We start from the raw sequence: 8,566 nt of genomic DNA on the forward strand, positions 1-8,566 counted from the left end.
AAAGTGCCTCACCTCACACTTGTCTGCATTAAATTCCATCTATTTTTCAGCTCATTTTCCCAGCTGCTCAAGATCACTTTCCAAGCTTTGATAGCCCTCCTCGCTGTCCACTACACCCCCAATCTTGGTGTCATCTGCAAATTTGCTGATTCAGTTTACCACATGATCATCTAAATATAGATGATAAACCACAATGGACCCAGCACCAATCCCTGCAGCACACCACTAGTCACAGGCCTCCAGTCAGAGAGACAACCACCTACTAGCACTCTCTGGCTTCTCCCGCTAAGCCAATATTGAATCCAATTGACTACTTCATCCTGAATGCCAAGCGACTTAACCTTCCAGACCATCCTCTCATGTGGGACTTTGTCAAAGGCCTTGCTAAATTCCATATAAACAATGTCTACCGCCTTCCCTTGATCAACCTTCCTTGTAACCTTATCGAAAGACTCTATAAGATTGGTTAGACATGACCTGCCACGCACAAAGCCACGTTGACTATCCCTAACCAGGTCTTGTCTAGCCAAATACTTATATATCCTGTCCCTCAGAATACTTTCCAATAATTTACCCACGACTTACATCAAGCTCACTGGCCTATAATTTCCAGGCTTATTCTTAGAACCTTTCTTAAACAACGGAACAACATTAGCAATCCTCCAGTCCTCAGGCACCTCATCATCGCTAAGCACGTTCTAAGTATCTCTGCCAGGGTCCCTGCAACTTCTGCACTTGAGATTAATCCTGCTAGTATGATATTTATCCATGCTAATTCGCCTCAAGTCAGCAAGCACCTCCTCTTCTGTAATCCAGATACGGTCCATGACCTCACTACTCTTTTTCCTCAATTCTATAGACCCTGCGTCTGTCTCTCGAGTAAAAAATACAGATGCAAAAAATTCATTTAAGATCTCACCATCTCTTTCAGCTCCATGCATAGATGTCCACGCTGATCTTCAGGAGGACCAATTTTGTCCCTTGATATCCTTTTAGCTATAGAAACCCTTGCAATTCTCTTTCACCTTGTCTGCAAGAGCAACCTCATGTCCTCTTTTAGCCCTCCTGATTTCTCTCTTAAGTGTTCTCTTGCATTTCTTATACCCTGCAAGCACCTCATTTGATCCTAACTGCCTATTCCTGATATGCACCTCCTTTTTCTTTCCCAGGGCTTCCAATATCCCTCAATAACCAGGGTTCCTGAAACCTGTTTGCCTTGCCTTTTATCCTAACAGTAACATACAGATTCTGTACTCTCAATATTTTACTTTTGAAGGCCTCCCACTAACCAAGCATCTCTTTGCCAGAAAACAACCTATTCCAATCCACACCTGCCCGGTCCCTCTTGATGCCCTCAAAATTGGCCTTTCTCCAATTTAGAATCTCAACCCAAGGACCAGTCCTATCCTTCTCCATGACTATCTTGAAACTAATGGAATTATGATCACGAGATCCAAAGTGTTCCCCTACACTCACTTCTGCCACCTGCCCTGTCTCATTCCCTAAGAGGAGATCCAGAATTGCGCTCTCTCTAGTTGGGACCTAGACGTATTGATTAAGGAAACTTTCCTGAACATATTGAACAGACTCTATCCCATTCAGTCCTTTTACAGTATGGGAGTCCCAGTCAATATATGCGGAAAGTTAAAATCACCTCCTATCACAACGAAATATTTCCGACAACTGTCTGCTATCTGTCAACAAATTTGCTCCTCTGAAACCCACTGACTATTGGGGGGTCTATAACATAGTCCCATTAACATGGTCGTCCCTTTTTTATTCCTCAGTTCCACCCAGATTGCCTCAGTAGTCAAGCCCTCCAGTATGTCCTCTCTGAGTACTGCCGCGACATTTTCCCTGATGAGTAATGCCACCCCTCCCCCTTTAATACCTCCCTCTCTACCACGTCTAAAACAACAGAACCCCGGAACATTGAGCTGCCAGTCCTGCCCTCCTGCAACCAAGTCTCACTAATGGCTACAACATCACAATTCCAGATCCATGCTCTAAGTTCATCTGCCTTACCTACAATACTCATAATATTGAAGTAGATGCAACTCAGAACATCAGTCCCACCACGCTCAACCTTTTGGTTTCCATCTTTGCTTGTAGTCTTAACATCTACTTTGCCCACAGCGTCTCCACTTGCTTCCCTGACCCTCTGGTTCCCACCCCCCTGCAACTGTAGTCTAAATCCCCCAGCACTAGCAAACCTTCCCGCAAGGATATTGGTCCCCTTCCAGTTCAGGTGCAAACCGTCCCATTTGTACCTGTCCCACCTGCCCTGGAAGAGAGCCCAATGATCTAAAAATCTGAAGCCCTGCCTCCTGCACCATCTGCTTAGCCAGGTGTTAAACTGCACTATCTTCCTATTTCTTGCCTCACTAGCATGTGGCACAGGTAGTAATCCTGAGATCACCACCCTGGAGGTCCTGTCTTTTAACTTAGCACCTAGTAAAAATTGTGTATAATTTGTTTTCCTTGTGAATGCTGCTTACCTGATGCTCTGTGCCTGTGATGCTGCTGCAAGTAAGTTTTTCATTGCACCTGTGCACACATGGACTTGTGCATCTGACAATAAACTTGACTTTGACTTTGAGGTTTTAAGATGTGATCAGCCGTTGTATAACTAAAGGTTCTTTCAGCAACCAATGTGGCCAAGACAAAGATTAGAAAAAGGATCTCCATAATGTGGGGCTGGACAACTAAAAGAGTTAGCAGAGGCCAGTGCAGCTAGACCCAGACTGTAACACCAAACAGCAGGCACAATGGATTGCACTTAGAGAAACTATTACTGTGCAATATTAAACAAGTTCCTTTCTGCTCCATGATGCCAGCCACAATATTTATCTCATGCCAAATTATCGTCATCCCTTGGATCGAGACTCCCAGTAATTTCATTGTGCTGTTAAAATGCAATTAATGAAACCTGCAAACATCATTAATCATTACACGTTATTATGTGTTCACAGCCTTTTAAAACGATTCTGCACAATTGTACTAAATAAGTGCAGATACCTTGATAACAGGAGTTTGGCATCATTCCTCGTGCAATGAAACAGCCCAAGAGACCATTCAGCCAACAGTGTTATGCTTGCTTTTTGGTATGGAGATACAATCAGTTCCCCACATTCACTTTTGTACCAGAATTTTTACCAGTTCAGTGTTGAATGTACCTTAATCTATCACCTGTCAGGCAGCCACTCCCTACTAAAGCTTGCTGTAGATGTATGACAAGTTCAGCGATATTTTCAATGAAAGTAGCAAACAAATGAACAGAATTTTCCACAGTGCAACCAGTTAAACGACAAACGACAAAAATTAACAGAACAATTTTTCACTTTCAAATATCTGCTGAATTAGCAAAGGGAATTTTAAGCTGTATAACACCAGGGTGCAGCACCGGTGGGGACGGGTCTGTCGCTGTATAACACCAGAGTGCAGCACCAGTGGGGATGGGTCTGTCACTGTATAACACCAGGGTGCAGCACCAGTGGGGATGGGTCTGTCACTGTATAACACCGAGGTACGGTACCGGTGGGGACGGATCTGTCGCTGTATAACACTGGGGTACAGTACAGGTGGGGACGGTGCTGTCGCCGTATAACGCTGGGGTACAGTACTGGTGGGAACAGGTCTGTCGCCGTATAACAATGGGATACAGTACTGGTGGGGACAGGTCTGTCGCTCTATAACACTGGGGTACGGTACCGGTGGGGACGGGTCTGTCACTGTATAACACTGGGGTACGGTACCGGTGGGGACAGGTCTGTCACTGTATAACACTGGGGTACAGTACCAGTGGGAACAGGTCTGTCACTGCATAACACTGGGGTACAGTACCGGTGGGGACAGGTCTGTTGCTGTATAACACCGGGGTACAGTACCGGTGGGGACGGGTCTGTCACTGTATAACACCGGGGTACAGTACCGGTGGGGACGGGTCTGTCACTGTATAACACCGGGGTATAGTACCGGTGGGGACGGGTCTGTCACTGTATAACACTGGGGTACGGTACCGGTGGGGACGGGTCTGTTGCTGTATAACACCGGGCACGGTACTGGTGGGGACGGGTCTGTCCCCGTATAACACCAGGGTACAGTACTGGTGGGGACATGTTTAAATGGTGATACCACATACGAATTCAGTGCTGTGAGGGTGGTGTGGGCTCTTTCAGCCGCTGTGCAATGGTTTTTCAGGCATGTTCCAACAGCACATCAACAAAATAAAACCTCTGCCTCCCTCTAGTGTCCACTACACAAGCAACAGATCTCACACAGCCCAAAGTATCGCTCAAAGGCGATAAAGTAACATTGGTAACACAATGGTGTGATTTTTCTGCCTCATGTACCCATTTTTTGAGAGGACACTCCCAGACTAACTCTCTGTCCAGTTCTCTATCTATAAGTTGTCCTCTCAGTTCGGGCACTGATGATCCTATGCACACAAAGTCCAGAAATCTCAGCATCCCACCCCTCAGCCAAGGTTTCTGCAGCCAAGGTTTCTGCAAACTTAGTCCCACGTTGCTGCATACAGGGACGTGCCACACTCCTTGTTATGGCAGTGACCATTTTCACAATTATTTCATTGGTTGTGAAGTGCATCCTGATATCTCGAGGTCATGAAACTACTGTAGAATTGCAAGTCCTTCTTTTTAAACCCAAGTATGGAGGCTCCAATGCACAGGATTGCAAGAGGCTGCAGAGGGTTGTAGACTCAGCCATCTCCATCACGGGCACAACCCTCCCCACTATCGAGGACATCCTCCAGAGGCGGTGCCTTAAGAAGGCAGCATCCATCATTAAGGTCCCTCACCACCCGGGATATGCCCACTTTTCGTTACTACCATCGGGGAGGAGGTACAGGAGCCTGAAGACCCACACTCAACGATTCAGGAACAGCTTCTTCCCCTCCGCCATCAGATTTCTGAACGGTCCATGAACCCATGAACACTACTCCGTAATTTTTTTATTGCACTATTTTTTTATTTTTGTAATTTATAGTAATTTCATGCCGTATTGGTTAGTGGTAATAAATCTGATTCTGATTCACCCCTGTTGCAGTGCTGAGAGATTGCTGCACTGTCAGAAGTGCCACCTTTCATAAGAGGCATTGAAGTGCCATCCTGCTCCCTAAGGTGGGTGTGGGATAGCCAACGGACAGTGTGGGAGGGTGGTCCCTCAGCGAAAATCTTCAGAGACATGACCTGGGGTAATATGGTGACCTGGGATCTCGCTTCCTACATTACGACACTGACCACACTTCATGGAACTGCGGTGGGTTTTGGGACCTCGAGATTACGAGGTCTGCCGAGGTGGTCTGCTTGCTTGGGAGTGGGACTTGAGCCCACAACCCTCGAGGGGAGCTCCCTCTTGCTGGTTCTCGCCCTCCCTGAGGAACACCATTTCTCTTGTCATAAAGGCCCAACCCTCACTTCCCCAAAACTACAGGAGAAACCTGCTCGCATTAGTGTAAATGGGCGGTGCGGGCTTGTTGGGCCGGAAGGGCCTGTTAACGTGCTGTACAAATTAAGTTTTAAATACCTCAACACAAGTGCTGCCACAGGACTGTGATCGAAGGGTTGATCCACAATATTGTGGGCAAGGGGAAAGTTGCAGTTCTGATGGGTTCAGATGAAGAATCCCAGACCTGAAATGTTAACAGTTTGTCTTTCCACAGAGGTTGCCTGATCTACCGAGATTTTCCAACATTTTCTGTTTCTTGTTTATTTCAGATTTTCAGCGTCTGCAGTTTTTCTGATTTTCAAGGGGGGAGGAAGTTCTGTTCCGGTCACAGACCAGCAGAAACGGATTAACAAGCAGGGATGTTGCAGCTATATAGGACCCTGGTCAGATCCCACTTGGAGTACTGTGCTCAGTTCTGGTCGCCTCACTGCAGGAAGGATGTGGAAGCCATAGACAGGGTGCAGAAGAGATTTACAAGGATGTTGCCTGGATTGGGGAGCATGCCTTATGAAAGCAGGCTGAGTGGCCTTTTCTCCTTGGAGCGACGGAGGATGAGGGATGATCTGATAGAGGTGTATAAGATGATGAGAGGCATTGATCGTGTGGATAGTCAGAGGCTTTTTCCCAGGGCTGAAATGGTTGCCACAAGAGGACACAGGTTTAAGGTGCTGGGGAGTAGGTATAGAGGAGATGTCAGGGGTAAGTTTTTTACTCTGAGGGTGGTGAGTGTGTGGAATGGGCTGCCGGCAACGGTGGTGGAGGCGGATACGATAGGGTCTTTTAAGAGACTGTTGGATAGGTACATGGAGCTGAGTAAAGTAAGAGGGCTATGGGTAAGCCTAGTAATTTATAAGGTAGGGACATGTACGGCACAGCTTTGTGGGCCGAAGGGCCTGAATTGTGCTGTAGGTTTTCTATGTTTCTATGTTCTATGATAAGGCTGCACAGGCCCCAGCTCCCACTCAGCCTCTTCATAAGGGATAAAAGCCACTCGATTTCGGCTGCCAGAGACCTGCAGACACAAGGTCTTGGGGCTGAAGCATTAACGGTTTCTCTTTCCACAGATGCTGCCTGACCTGTTGGATGTTTCCAGCGTTTTCTGTTTTTATACCTGCAACCATTTCACTGGCAGGATGAGATAAGTGACCGATGGAAATACTGCTCACTCCCCAACAACACAAAATAAGAGAGACTCACCTGGGAAAGGAGGCTGCATTGCAAACACCAGCTCCTTTGGCAATGCGAGCACAGGTGATGAAGCGTCACTGTGTTCTTACAGGTTTGCAAAATGCCCGGGTGAACCTCTGTCGTGTGGGTTGCAGGAGCGGGAAGAGTGTCCCGTTTCCTCAATGACCCCTGATGTACACGACACAGCGCTTCACTCCAACTCAATGGCTGCCTACTCTCTGCATTGATCAACAACCTGAACTCTCCGCCTCAGTCGAGTTCTCCCCGCCCCCCCAAGAGTGGTCCCTCAGCTGCGCAGATCCACCTGTGGCACAGGCAGCAAAAGCAGAGCCGGCGATCTCTCCAGGCACAGAACAGTCATGATCAAACTGACGTCTGGGAGCGGGCTCGGGAGAGCAAACAGCCTCCTCCTGTCCCTCCCACCTCTCAATGCAACACAGCTTCAAAAGGAGTTTTCCAAGGGAACACATCCCAAGCTGAATAATCCCACTGGATGATCCATGGTCTCCATCAACCAGGCAACTGAATTTTGATTCCCTGGATCATTAAGTTTATTGTTACAGGCGTCTACACCCAGGGTCTAAATGCCATGAAGGTTACCTTTTTTGCAGCAACAGCACAGTACGTTACAGACATGACAAACACAAGTTAACAAGACTTAAGCTAAAATAATTTACACAACAAAATGAACATAGTGACGTTAAGAGAAAGAAAAAAGAAATATAATCCGAGGTAGTGTAGGGGTTTGCCAGGTCTGTTCAAGAACATAGAACAGTACAGCACAGAACAGGCCCTTTGGCCCACAATGTTGTGCCGACAGAGCTAATCCTTCCTACCCACAGGATGTCCATATCCCTCCATTTTCCTCTCATTCATGTGCCCATCCAAGCCCTTCTTAAAAGCCCCCAATGAATTTGCCTCCACCACCCTATCAGGCAACGCATTCCAGGCATCCACCACTCTCTCAGTAAAAAAAAATGTACCCCTCACGTCTGTTCTGAACCTACCCCCTCTCACCTTAAATGCATTCCCTCTGGTATTGGATTGCTCAATAATGGGGAAACCTGATGCAGTGGGGAAGAAGCTGTTGTTGAATGTTATGAATCATTAATGTAAAGTGAATAATCACCCCGGTAACAAACTCTCACTGCACCCCTGGAATTTCTGCTGCTCTTTGACCACAGTCTGACCCAGATTCGATCGCTTGCCAGTTCTGGCTCCCACCTCTTTACACTGGCTACCTCCCCAGGTGAAGGGTCTCGACCCGAAACGTCGACTGTCCATCTCCCTCCACAGATGTTGCCTGACCCGCTGAGTTCCTCCATCCAGTGTCTTGTTTTCTTACCCTCCCATACCACTGTCTGGAGCCTCACACAGTTCCTGTACTAATATCCCACCTGAGCCAACATACACTCCACCAACAACACTTCATCACCTCTTATAACAACATGAGGCCATTCAGCCTTTAGCACTAATGCCAGCCCTCTGAAGTAATAGATAAAGAAAAAATATCCAGTCTCTCAGTCAGAGAATACAAAAGAGACTGCAGGTGCTGGAATCTGGAGAAACAAGCAATCCGCTGGAGGAACTCAGCGGGTCGAGCAGCATCTGTGGGGGGGAAGGACTGGTCAATGTTTCAGGTCAAGATCCTGAATATTTCAACAGAGGAGGCTGCATTTGGAATATTGTGTCCAGGTTTTTGGTCACTCTGCTGTAGGAAAGATGCCATTAGCAGGAAAGAGCGCAGAAAAGATCAACATGGAGGTTGCCAGGACTCGAGGGACTGAGTTATAGGGGGAGGTTGAGCAGGCTAGGACTTTATCCATTGTAGTGTTAGGAGAATGAGGGGTGATCTTACAGAGATGTATAAAATCATGAGGGGCATAGACAGGGTGAATACACACAGTCTGTT

Source organism: Pristis pectinata, chromosome 6 (genome assembly GCF_009764475.1).
Source record: "Pristis pectinata isolate sPriPec2 chromosome 6, sPriPec2.1.pri, whole genome shotgun sequence".
Taxonomy (NCBI): domain Eukaryota; kingdom Metazoa; phylum Chordata; class Chondrichthyes; order Rhinopristiformes; family Pristidae; genus Pristis; species Pristis pectinata.